The sequence below is a fragment of the Dendrobates tinctorius genome, unplaced genomic scaffold (genome assembly GCF_039654945.1).
Source record: "Dendrobates tinctorius isolate UK_male_01 unplaced genomic scaffold, ASM3965494v1 ptg000018l, whole genome shotgun sequence".
NCBI classification, from domain to species: domain Eukaryota; kingdom Metazoa; phylum Chordata; class Amphibia; order Anura; family Dendrobatidae; genus Dendrobates; species Dendrobates tinctorius.
The window spans coordinates 2689955-2703154 of record NW_027361686.1 but is presented as its reverse complement, the minus strand read 5'-3'; positions in this window follow the sequence as shown (position 1 = coordinate 2703154).

The window sequence follows — 13200 nt, the reverse complement described above, 5'->3', positions numbered from 1 at the left end:
GCACTGGGTTAATGTGGTGGATGCAGGGTCCACAGGGGACAGCGACGGTGGGACAGTGCTGCCTAGCCCACGGTATAGGAAACAGTTGGCTGTAGGCATTCGACCCTCCTCCTCCAGAAGCGAAAGCTCGTCGACAGAGCGCAGTCGCACGAGCACTCTATCCACAGCAGCCAGTGTTGCACACGAGGTGTCCCACTATCGAACAGCTAGTGGTAAGCGTCAGCAGGCTGTTTTAAAGATGATGTCTTTGGGGTGGCAACAGACACACCGCGGAGGTCCTGGCCGACTACTTGCAGCGAGAAACTGAGTCATGGCTGGGCAGTCTACATCTTGAGCCAGGCAAGGTAGTCAGTGATAACGGCCGTAATTTTGTGGCGGCCATAGCCCTTGCAAATCTCAGACACATACCTTGCCTGGCTCACACCTTGAACCTGGTGGTGCAGTGTTTCTGATATTATCCTGCATTAACAGCCCTGCTCTATAATGTGCAAAGTCTGTGCTCGCACATCCGTCGCTCGCCCGTAGACTCCAGTCGTATGCAGAGGCTGCAGCGACCGCTCAACCTCCCAAAGCACCGCCTAATCATAGACATTGCAACAAGGTGGAACTCCACCATGCACATGGTTGAGAGGCTGTGTGAACAGAGGCACGCTGTAATGCATTTGTTGGAGGATACACGGGCAGGCAGTTTGAGGGCAGACATGGAGTTGTCGGGTGTGCAGTGGTCAAAGCTAAAAGACCTCTGTAAAGTCCTTCAGTGTTTTGAGGAATGCACACGGCTGGTAGGTGCAGATGACGCCATAATAAGAATGAGTATCCCACTTATGCGTCTGTTCATGCAAACTTTGACACACATTAAGGATCAGGCGTCGGCACCGGAGGAGGAAGAGGAGGAGGAGGAGGGAAGCCTTGATGACAGTCAGCCATTGTCTGCTCAGGGAACTGTCCTGGATGAGGAGGAGGAAGAAGAGGAGGAGGAGGATGAGGGGTATGATTATTTTGGGGAGGAGGATGCTTCTCGGGAGGCAAGAGAAAATGTTTGCTTGCCAAGGTCAGGTACAGGGTTTGCACGTGACTGGAGGGATGTGGATTTGGCTGAAAGTGCTCCTCCACCCACCACTGTCAGTGCATCCTTGACACCTGGAACATTGGCCCACTTGTGTGATTATCTCTTGCGGATCCTAAAAAGGGACCCCCGCATTGTCAAAATTATGAAGGATGACGACTACTCGTTGACCAGCATCCTTGATCCACGCTATAAAGGAAAATTATAGAACATCATGCCAAAGGAGAACCTAGAGCTAATATTGGTGAACAAACAAGCAACTCTGTTAAACCATTTGATAGAGGCATTGCCAGCACACAGCAGCGATGCAGGTTCTACCACGAGCCGTACTGGGCCAAATAGAAGAGTTTTTTGTGGTGCACACAGCTGAACTGGCGTTGGAGACAGGGGTTTCATGACCATGTTGTGGACTGACTTCTCGAGGACCGCTCACACGATTGTTAATACTGAATCAATTGCAACAGACAGGAGACAGCAGTTGTCAACTAGGGTTCAAAATTAACTCTCCTCCCCTATCGATGTTCTCCCTCAGAGTTTATTCCCCTTTAACAACTGGGCCTCTAAACTGGACACCTGGCATGAATTGGCACAATATGCCTTACAGGAGCTCGCTTGCCCTGCTGGTAGTGTGCTATCAGAAAGAGTCTTCAGTGCTGCTGGATCAGTCCTGACAGAAAGAAGGACCCGGCTGTCGACCCAAAATGTTGGTGATCTCACCTTCATTAAAATGAACCATGCCTGGGTTTCAAAGGATTTTGTACCACCTTCCCCTGATGACACATAGGTTGCCAGCAAAATGGCTCACTTTGTCCTCCTCTTCCTCTGACTTCTGCAATTCCTCCATTTGCAGCTGCTGAACGTCCAGTCTACACCTCAACATATGCCAGTTTTTCCACCTCCCTAACTGGGCTGTCCCCCCCAGGGCCGGCGTCAGCACCTCATGCACCCGGGCAAGTGCCGGGGCCCTGAGCAGGTGGGGGGCCCACTCATGGGCGACGGCCCTGGAACAGGGCCCCTCACAGTACGCAAAAGTCTCAGATAGTGGAGGGGCCCCACTCGCCATCACAGACACTGTCGTACTATGAGGGGCCCTGTGCCACTGCCGTCGCCCACGAGTGGGCCCCCCTGCTTGCTCAGGGCACCAGCACTTGCAATACTTACCTCTCCCTGCTCCACCGCTGTGACCTCTTCCGCATTTAGTGACAGTAACATTCATATCAGAGAGTGCGATGACGTCACGTCTGTACGCCCTCTGCCTGAACAGTCCAAGTGCAGAGAGCTGGAAGATGGTGACGCTGAGGAATCTAGAGTAGAGCAGTGCCCAGCAAGGTGAGGCATTTCATTTTTTTAATGTTTGGAGCAATATATGGGGAGCATTATACACTGGAAAATTATATATGGGGCCCATCATACACTTAAGCATCATAGGGCCCATTATACACTGGAGCATCATATGGGGCCCATTATATATGGAGCATTATATGGGCCCATCATACATTGGAGCATTATAAATGTGGCCCATCATACACTGGAGCATCATCCATGCGGCCCATCATACACCTGCGCATTATAAATGGGGCCCAGCATACACTGGAGTATTATAAATGTGGCCCATCATACACTGGAGCATCATATACGGAGCCCATTATACACTGGAGCATTATTAATGGGGCCCATTATATATGGAGCATTATACACTGTTTGCATAATTATTATTAGACAAGTTGTATTTGAGAGGATTCTTTTTATTATTGAACAACAACTATGTTCTCAATCAACCAAAAAGACTCATAAATATCAAAGCTTAATATTTTTGGAGGTTGGAGTGTTTTTTTTTTAGATTTGGCTATGTTAGGAGTAGAGTTGAGCGACTTTAGTCGGATCGGGTTTCATGAAACAAAATTTGTTTCAGATGAAACTGGTCCGACTAGGGCAAAAAAAGTAGGAGTTTCGTCCGAAACCCGACCCCAATGCAAGTCAATGGGAAATAAAAGTCGGCATTGAGCGGATGACATATGTATTACAACATGTATGAAAAGGATGAATAGATCAAAATACTCATTTGCCTTATAATTCTGCACACAGTGTATAGGCCCATCATACACTGGAGCATCATCCATGGGGCCCATCATATACTGCAGCATCATATGGGGCCCATTATATATGGAGCATTATATAGGCCCATCATACAATGGAGCTTCATCCATGCGGCCCATCATATACTGGAGCATAATATGGGGCCCATAATATGCTAGAGCATCATATGGGACCCATTATATATGGAGCATTATATAGGCCCATCATACAATGGAGCATCATCCATGGGGCCCATCATATCCTGGAGCATCATATGGGGTTCATTATTTATGGGGCATCATTTAGGGTATGGAGCATTATATGGAGCACATATGGGGCCTATTCTGTATGGATCATTATATGGAGCCCATTCTGTATGGAACAATATCTGGGGCCCATCATATACTGTATGGAGCTTTAGATGCGACTCATTATACTGTATGGAGCAATATGTGGGGCTCATTCTACTCTATGGGGACCGTCCTATACTGTATGGCACATTATATGGGGACCATCATATACTGTGGCATTATGTGGAGCTCATCATATACTGTATGGAACATTATATGGGACCAATTATTCTGTATGGAGCAATATATGGGGCTCATTATTCTGTATGGCGCACTATGTGATGGCCATAATACTGTATGGAGGAATATACTGTCTGGTTTTTGAGCTACTGTAGAATTTAAAATAGATATCAGTCATGTAATGTAAGAAGTGAAGTATTTGTCATTGCACTATACCAATATTTCTCTGCCGTATCGGAGCATCATAAATTGTGGTATGTGTTAAAGGGGCCCACTGACACTCTTTCGCCCGGGGCACACGAAAACCTGGAGCCAGCCCTACCCCCCCAGAACTTTAGCCAAATAACCCCCAGTTTTCAATGCGTAACTATTATTATAAAGTAAATTAAGGTTGACAAGCTTAAGTAATAAGAATTGATGTCGTTGGCAGTGAAATGGGCACTGTAGGTGTGTTTACTGTCCTCCACTCCCTGACGACTTTGCTTCCCCATTAACTTGCATTGGGTTTCGTGTTTCAGTCGGACCTCCTACTTTTCCCGATAGTCGGCCAACTTGACCTTTGAGAAAGTCGGGTTTCATGAAACCCGACTCGACCCTAAAAAAGGCAAAGACGTTCATCTCTACTTAACAACAGTTTGAAAAACAAGCTGGAGAATTACATAATCCAAAAGGCATCACAAGATGTTCATATTGACCCTCAGCTGCTGTCTTCCACTTCTCTCTTTCTCTTAAATGGAGCAAGTTATACTGAGATCAAGTTTGATGGGCCAACAGACGCCCAACAGCTGATTATAGAGGTTATGGATGAGTGACAGAGGAAGCTGATTATTTACAGATATTTTTTAAGTTCCTGACAGTGCTCCTGCAGTGACCCTGGGCATCAATGTGATGGAACACTGCCTGGATGAAATTGTTGATATGATCAGGGACACTTTGCATACAGTCATACGAGGGTAGAGACAAGCTCTGCAGCTGGACGTTAAGGTCATACCAAAGTCACAACAGATAGAACAACCTGGTGGAGAGATAACAGGTGTGAGAAATGCAGATCCAAGCCGAGTTTATCAATCAAAATTTTAAATTCCCTGATGCTTTTAACATAGAAAGTGGGAAAAAAGACTAAAGTATTATGGTGTTATACTTTTAGAATAGAAAATAATTTAGTAACTAACAGTTGTCGAATTGACCTAGCGATGAAAATGCTCAAACTTGCTCATCTCTACTATCAAGTCACCTTTGGCAAAACCTACTAAGCACACTAAAGAGGACAGCAGCAGAAAATAAATGAGCACTTTAGATATGGAAAATAAAAACACATTGTTCTTGTAAGACAAGAAATGTTCTTCCACAAATCATTTTAATCTATGCTTAGTTTACTTTTAAGGTTACTCTGTCTCTAGAAAATTGTTTCTTGCAGTTTACATTTTAATAGACTAATACACCAGCACTTCTTGGAAGATAAAATACAGAAGGTTTGAAACCCTAAGAGCTTCCTGTAGGCTGATGTTCACTCTGTGGTTTTCAAAAAGCATACTTACATTTGAAAAATAATCTTCAATGGTTTTTCTAAAAGGAGGAAGCAATTATAGCTTTCTGTCTTCTTCAATCATGCTAAAAATCAAAGCTGATCCCCTGTATATTAAAAATTATAGAAGCTCCTAATGCAAAGTATAAAACAAGTATCAATACTGTATGAAAAATCATACAAGCTAAGAATGGAATAGAAAATTAACTCACTATGAGCAAAATATATAAATTTACAAGTAAAATATCAGAAATGTAAAATATATATACATATTTACCTTACCAACATTCATCTTTTTACATGAAATAATAATCTTTATTTTTATATAGCGCTAACATATTCCGCAGCACTTTACAGTTTGCACACATTTTCATCACTGTCCCCGATGGGGCTCACATTCTATCAGTATGTCTTTGGAGTGTGGGAGGAAACCGGAGTGCCCGGAGGAAACCCACGCAAACACGGGGAGAACATACAAACTCCTTGCAGATGTTGTCCTTGGTGGGATTCGAACCCAGGACCCCACCTGGGGTGGCTAACCACTGAGCCACCGTGCTGCCCTAATATAAGGTTTTCATTACAATATTACAATTTGTTATTTAAACATACAAAATGGAGGTGGGGATGTCCTAAAGTTGATAGAGTCAGGGATGTCCTAAATTTGATAGAGTCAAATGTGCAAAAGCTAAGTGCTAGAGATGAGCGAACCTTTCAAGGCTCGGTTCGGTTATATTCACCAAACGTTTAAATGTTAGCCAAACTTGTTCACCAAACGGTTCGATGAACATATCTGGACCCCAATAGATTCAACAGGAGGCCAAACCAAATGTATAGACAACACCTTAAGGGATGGCAAAAAGCTTCCAAAATAGCTAAAATTGGGGGTAGATACAATGAACCATGGAATCAATTGTGCCACAGTATATATTTGCAAATGGCCCAGCAGCAGTCAGTTATGGACCATGCATTAGGTTTCAGGGTCTGGGCCATCATTTAAACTTGGAATTGAAGTTTAAATGAGGACCTGGTGGCTAAGGGAGCTGTGTAAGCCTTAGCTGGGAGCCCTGAAACCACATGCAACACCTCCACTTTTTTTTTTCCCACCCACACTCAGATGGCACAAACATCAGTTTCATAGAGTACTATTTTTAGAAAAATGTAAGGAAAGTAACACAGGTAGTTGACTGAAAGTAAGAGCAGTCATGTCTGTCTGTGAGCCCTACTTACACAGGCAACCCACCAGATGGAGACACAACTTGGAGCCTCCACATTTAAAAAAAATAACTGTCACACACCATTAAAATGGCATCAATTTCCATAGAGTAGAAATAGTATAATATGTCTCTGACACACCTTACACTACAGGCAACCCATCAGATGGAGACCCAACTTTGAGTCTCCACATTTCAAAAAATTGTTTGTAACATCAGGAACAGTAGCCACAACAGGCACAGAAGCCTTGACAAAGGTGTCAGAGACTGCAATAAAGCAAGAATAATGCATGATACTATAAAGAACACCCTCACCTAGTCTACTCAATTTGCAACTGGAGTGCAAAGGTCATTGGAGATGTATGACTTGTTCATTTTGATGAAAGTTAGGTGGTCTACACTTGCAGGAGACAGCCGGATGTGCTTATACATCAGGACAACACCAGCAGTGCTGAAGACATGTTCTGATAAAATGCTGGCAGCGGGGCATGATAAAACCTCCAAGGCATGCCAGGCGAGCTCAGGCCACTATTCCAAGACCAATATGTAAAAGGGTCCAAAACACCCCTGATGGCATTGATATTGAGCTCCAGATATCCCTACACCATTCTCTCCAGTCATTCACAGCGTGTCAGAGTTGTACTCTGTTCTGCTGGTGCAAGGGTTGATCTGAAAATGCTTGAAATAACTCAAAGAAACTGCTTAAGCCGCTTGCACTGCTGATGCTAAAGTGTTTGCGATGATGCCTTGATATTCCCAGGTTTGTACATCTAGAACTGGGATGCACACTATGTGCCTCACTGCTGTCTTGGGTAAAGACACTCTTAAGATTGTATGCAAGTGTGTTTGAATACTCCAGCATGCGAGCATCACTTTCCAGGGGGGAAGCATCTGGCTAAATTTACTCTTGCACCATGGATCTAACAGAGGGACAACCCAGTAGTTAGCACTAATGTTAAACTTAAGAAAACGGGCATCTTGTTGAAGATGGTGCAGCGAGAAGGCACTCATGTGTCGGGCACTTCCATGAGGTGCAAGTCCATGGTGTGGTGGTAGTGGGGTAATACTTGAGGTTGTTTCTTCTGTCCCCTCCCGCCAACCATGGACAACAGGGTGGGTGCAATTATCCGTTTCATCTCATGTCTGTTGCTTGTCCATCACCTCATCCTCCTCCATTTGTTCCTCAGCTCCTGCACCTTCACAAACAATTTGTCTAATACCTACCATGAGCCGCCTTGATCACTTTAAGCCATCATCCCATTCAACCCACCTTTGTGACAACAGTCCCGAAATTTGAGCTATTGTTATCCCTTCTGCATCCTCCTTTGCTTCCACCTCTTCTTCTTGGACCACCACCCCCTCACACAGACTATTCAAAGTGTACTCCAGCATGAATATGACCAAAATAGTGATGCTGATGTGAGGGGTGAAGCATAAGAAGGACAACAAAGGGTTTACCTCCTCCGTTCCATGCCTGGAACCATATAGCTGTTCAGTAGGGTTGCCAGGGGGAAGACTCTTGCACCTGGACCGACTGGATCAGGGGTCTGTCAGTAGGGGAGGAGGAAGCTGTGCTGCACAGATAGGGAGCAGGTCAGAGAGTGGGAAGACAGGGCACGCTGAGCAGAGAGCAGCTTGTGCAGCTGTCAGGACAGGATGCAGTCGCCCTCTGTGCAGTCCCCCGTTCAGAGGGCAAATACCGGGGGACTGCACAGAAAGATTGCATCTCGTGACTACGTGGAGTCGGAGTCTGCAGTGACAGTAATGGTGTGTCTTGACCCCCGTGCAGAGACTGTGGCCCATGCAGAGACTGTGGCCCATGCTGAGATTGTGCTCCATGCAAAGACAGTGGCCAGTGCAGAGACAGTGACCCGTGCAGAGACAGTGATCCCCCGTGAAGCCCTGGGGCCGAATGTGTTAGTGCAGAGCCCCTGTTTCCTGTGGAGAGATTTAACTGTATTGTTGGAGTGAAGGACTGGGAGCAGAGGGACCCTGTTTGCCTCATACCCTCTCTGGCTCCTGCAGTAAAACCTGAGACCCCGGCTGGGGATTATTAAAGACCACAGAGTTCACAGAGACTGGAGACGACAAGTGCCGCTGTTGTTCGGCGCCAGCGTGGGAGAAGATCAACCCTGCAAGCAATTCCCTTTCAGATTGATAAGTTCTTTCCAAGAGATACCGTTTATGATTGTTCATACCGTTTGCCTATCTGATAACCTGTTTCACTTTTCTTATTCTCGCACTGTTATATTGCCAGTGTTAATCCCTGCAAATAAACCTCCCTTTAACTGTTGGTCCGTCTGTTCCGTGGTGACATACCCAACACCTGCAATTTATTACATTTGGTGTAGTCGGCGGGATGTCACACAGTGGTGCGGAAGGGGTGGACCAAGCAGTTAGAGAAGGCCCCACATCTAATATTCTCCTGGGAGCCATGTTGAATAATTTGCTTAGGTTTACTGGGAGCAATGTGATGTTGTGGGGTTGGACGGAGCATATCCGGGGAATGATGCGGATGCATCCCATGACACCAGCCCTGGAGGCAGAGATTACATTGATGGCCCTGGAGGGGAGGCAAGGGATTCTGTCATGCATAGGTCCCCCTTGGAGAGAGATACCCTGAACAAAGTATTACGGATACTTGAGGAATCGCATGGGGACCCCACTGACGTAGGGGAGCTGCACATGCGACTGTTTCGCTGGGTACAAAGAGAGGGGGAGACCATGACGCAGTTCATGAATGCCCTGCAGGAACTCCATACTGCCATCGTACGGATGGACGGCATAGGTGTAGGGCCAATTGACGATGTGCTACGAGATCAATTGGTGACGGGCTTGGGAGACGTGTTGATGAAGCAGGCCCTGCCAGAGCGCATATGGGAAAAGCCAGACATGACTTTCTCTCAGGTTGGGAGTGAGGCGCGCACGCGCGAGCAGGAGCAGGCAGTGATTGCACCGGTGAGGAAGGTATAGAGCGAGGAGGTAGCTGCCCCTCAATGGGTAGAAGACTTGAAAGAAGAGATTAAGCGGGTTTGTGAGGAAATGGCGGAATATAAGAGGGCCCCTGCTGTAGCGACCTCCCCACAATGTGAGGCTAGTGCAGCTTGGTGAAGGAGACCGTCTACATGCAACAACTGCGGAGTACTCAGCCCAAACGAAGAAGAGATGGCAGGGACCCGGGTTTCCAGACTGAAGATAAGAATAATCTGGGAGAAGATTGAGAGTCTGGAGGAAGCCCTTACTGCTGTCTTGGGGACCAGCGGCATGCCCCGAGGTAACATGTGGAAGCAGAAAGAGGAAGATTGAGGAGAGGTGCAGAGCATGAGGAAGTCTTCAGTGGCAGTTCCAGAGCGTAACCACATATCTTGGAGTGAAGAGCAACCAACGATGAGAGATGCTTCCCTCCGAGGTCGATGATCCAGATCGAAGCGACTGCCAGACAGACGCAGAAGTGAGTGCTGGGCATGCAAAAGAATGAGACACCTGTCCAGAAATTGCTCTCACCTCTCTGAGGGTCCTGCTAATTGGAGGGAGCGTCGCCCCTGGGGAGAATGGTACGGCGGTAGAAGGAGAGCTCCACTCAGAGCAAGACAGTGTTATGGTGTCAGACGCCAAGAAGAGGTAGAGAGGATGTCGACTGACCACAAAGAAAATGTCTGTACTGTCCCGACACATGGAGGCCGGATTAGTAGAACCCCCAACCTGGGTCTAGAGGTCACGATGTTCAACCCGAAGAGGAGGAAGAGACGATTGCCCAAGTAGCCCATTGAAGTGAGTTACTAATAGGCCCACCACAAGTTACTGACAAAGGAGAAGAGGTGATGAGAGTTTCTGAGACACACACTCCTACAGTTCTGGTCAATGAGAAGAAGGAGCTGCTGGTGTCGTCCTCTGAAGTGGAGAATGTGCTGGCTGTCAGCTCACAAGATCCTGGCTGGACAGAGAAGATGGAACAGCTGAGTGAGACAGGAAATGTAGCTGAGAAGCCCTGGGAAGTGACGCCTGCAGAGCCCAACGCTGATGGTGAAGGTTCTCCCTTGCATGATCTAAATCCATCCGGTCCTAGTTTGGACGAGAGTGCCCCTGTCAAAGAGGGGGGGAGCTGTGTAGAAGAGTCACTCGTACTAAGCCTCCAGACCGAGGGACCCGAGCAAGGAACCCCTGAGGTTGTTAATAACGACAGAGGAAGGGACGAATCATCTACTCAAGCTGCTGCCAGCAGCAAGGCAAAAAGGAAGAGGAAGAAGAAGAAGACTAAGCCAAGTTCTTCCGAAGTATTTTTCTCTGTGGCTGATGAAGATGAGGAGGAAAACAGGGATATCTTCGACAGGCCTCACTTGCAGAATTTAAAGCCAGAAGAAAAAGAGAAGTTGCGAAGGATGTGAGCAGTTGTCTGTTCTCGGCAGAACATAGTGGAGTATGACGATCCCTCGCCAGTGGAATGGCGAGATTTAAGAAAGGGAGAATGTAAGGGGGTGAGGCATAAGAAGGACAAGAAAGGGTTTACCTCCTCCGCTCCATGCCTGGAACCATATAGCTGCGCAGTAGGGTTGCCAGGGGGAAGACTTTTGGATCTGGACCGACTGCATCAGGGGTCTGTCAGTAGCAGTGGGGAAGAGGAAGTTGTGCTGCATAGGAAGGCAGCAGGTCAGAGAGTGGGAAGACAGGGCATGCTGAGCAGAGCGCAGCTTGTGCAGCTGTCAGGACAGGATGCAGCCGTGCTCCTGGGAGGAGAGAGAACTCCCATTCAGAGGGCAAATACCGGGGGACTGTACAGAAAGACTGCATATTGTGACTACGTGGAGCTGGAGTCTGCAGTGACAGTAAAGGTGTGTCCTGACCCCCTGCAAAGATCGTGGCCCAAGCAGAGACTGTGGCCCATGCTGAGACTGTGCCCCATGCAGAGACAGTGACTCGTGCAGAGACAGTGACCTGTGCAGAGACAGTGACCCCCGCGCGAAGCCCCGGTGCCCGCTGTGTTAGTGTAGAGCCCCTGATTCCTGTGGAGAAACTTAACTGTAGTGTTGGAGCTAAGGACTCGGAGCAGGGGGACCTCATTTGCCTCGCCTAGTACCCCCTCTGGCTCTCACAGTAACCCCTGAGACCCCAGCTGGGAATTATTAAAGACCACAGAGTTCACAGAGACTGGAGGCAACAAGTGCCGCTGTTGTTCGGCGCAAACGTGGGAGAAGTTCGACCCTGCGAGCAAGTCCCTTTCAGACTGATAAGTTCTTTCCAAGAGATACTGCTTATGATTGTTCATACTGTTTGCCTATCTGATAGCCTGTTTCACATTTCTTATACTCGCACTGTTATATTGCCAGTGATAATCCCTGTAAATAAACCTCCCTTTAACTGTTGGTCCGTTTGTTCCATGGTGATATACCCAACACCTGCACTTTATTACATTGATGACAGCATCATCAATGCTAATCATCTTAGTAGCCATTTCAAAACTATGCAGAAGGGTGCAGTGGCCCTTCATCTGTGCGTGATCATCCTCAAGCGTGATTTTCTCCACATCTTTACTGCGTTGGCCTAGGCTGTGCAAAAGGACATGCTGAACCTAGGCTTGTCACTGCTGTCAGAGTTGCTGCAGCATACAGTACAGACCAAAAGTTTGGACACACCTTCTCATTCAAAGGGTTTTCTTTATTTTCAAGAGTATGAAAATTGTAGATTCACTCTGAAGGCATCAAAACTATGAATTAACACATGTGGAATAATATAATTAACAAAAAAGTGGGAAACAACTGAAAATATGTCTTATACAGTTGTGGCCAAAAGTATTGACACCCCTGCAATTCTGTCAGATAATACTCAGTTTCTTCCTGAAAATGATTGCAAACACAAATTCTTTTGTATTATTATCTTCATTAATTTGTCTTAAATGAAAAAAACACAAAAAGAATTGTCCTAAAGCCAAATTGGATATAATTCCACACCAAACATAAAAAAGAGGGTGGACAAAAGTATTGGCACTGTTCGAAAAAGCATGTGATGCTTCTCTAATTTGTGTAATTAACAGCACCTGTAACTTACCTGTGGCACCTAACCGGTGTTGGCAATAACTAAATCACACTTGCAGCCAGTTGACATGGATTAAAGTTGACTCAACCTCTGTCCCGTGTCCTTGTGTGTACCACATTGAGCATGGAGAAAGGAAAGAAGACCAAAGAACTGTCTGAGGACTTGAGAAACCAAATTGTGAGGAAGCATGAGCAATCTCAAGGCAACAAGTCCATCTCCAAAGACCTGAATGTTCCTGTGTCTACCGTGCGCAGTGTCATCAAGAAATTTAAAGCCCATGGCACTGTGGCTAACCTCCCTAGATGTGGACGGAAAAGAAAAATTGACAAGAGACTTCAATGCAAGATTGTGCGGATGTTGGATAAAGAACCTCGACTAACATCCAAACAAGTTCAAGCTGCCCTGCAGTCCGAGGGTACAACAGTGTCAACCCGTACTATCCGTCGGCATCTGAATGAAAAGGGACTGTATGGTAGGAGACCCAGGAAGACCCCACTTCTTACCCTGAGACATAAAAAAGTCAGGCTGGAGTTTGCCAAAACTTACCTGAAAAAGCCTAGAACATTTTGGATGAATGTTCTCTGGTCAGATGAGACAAAAGTAGAGCTTTTTGGGCAAAGGCATCAACATAGAGTTTACAGGAGAAAAAAAGAGGCATTCAAAGAAAAGAACATGGTCCCTACAGTCAAACATGGCGGAGGTTCCCTGATATTTTGGGGCTGCTTTGCTGCCTCTGGCACTGGACTGCTTGACCATGTGCAT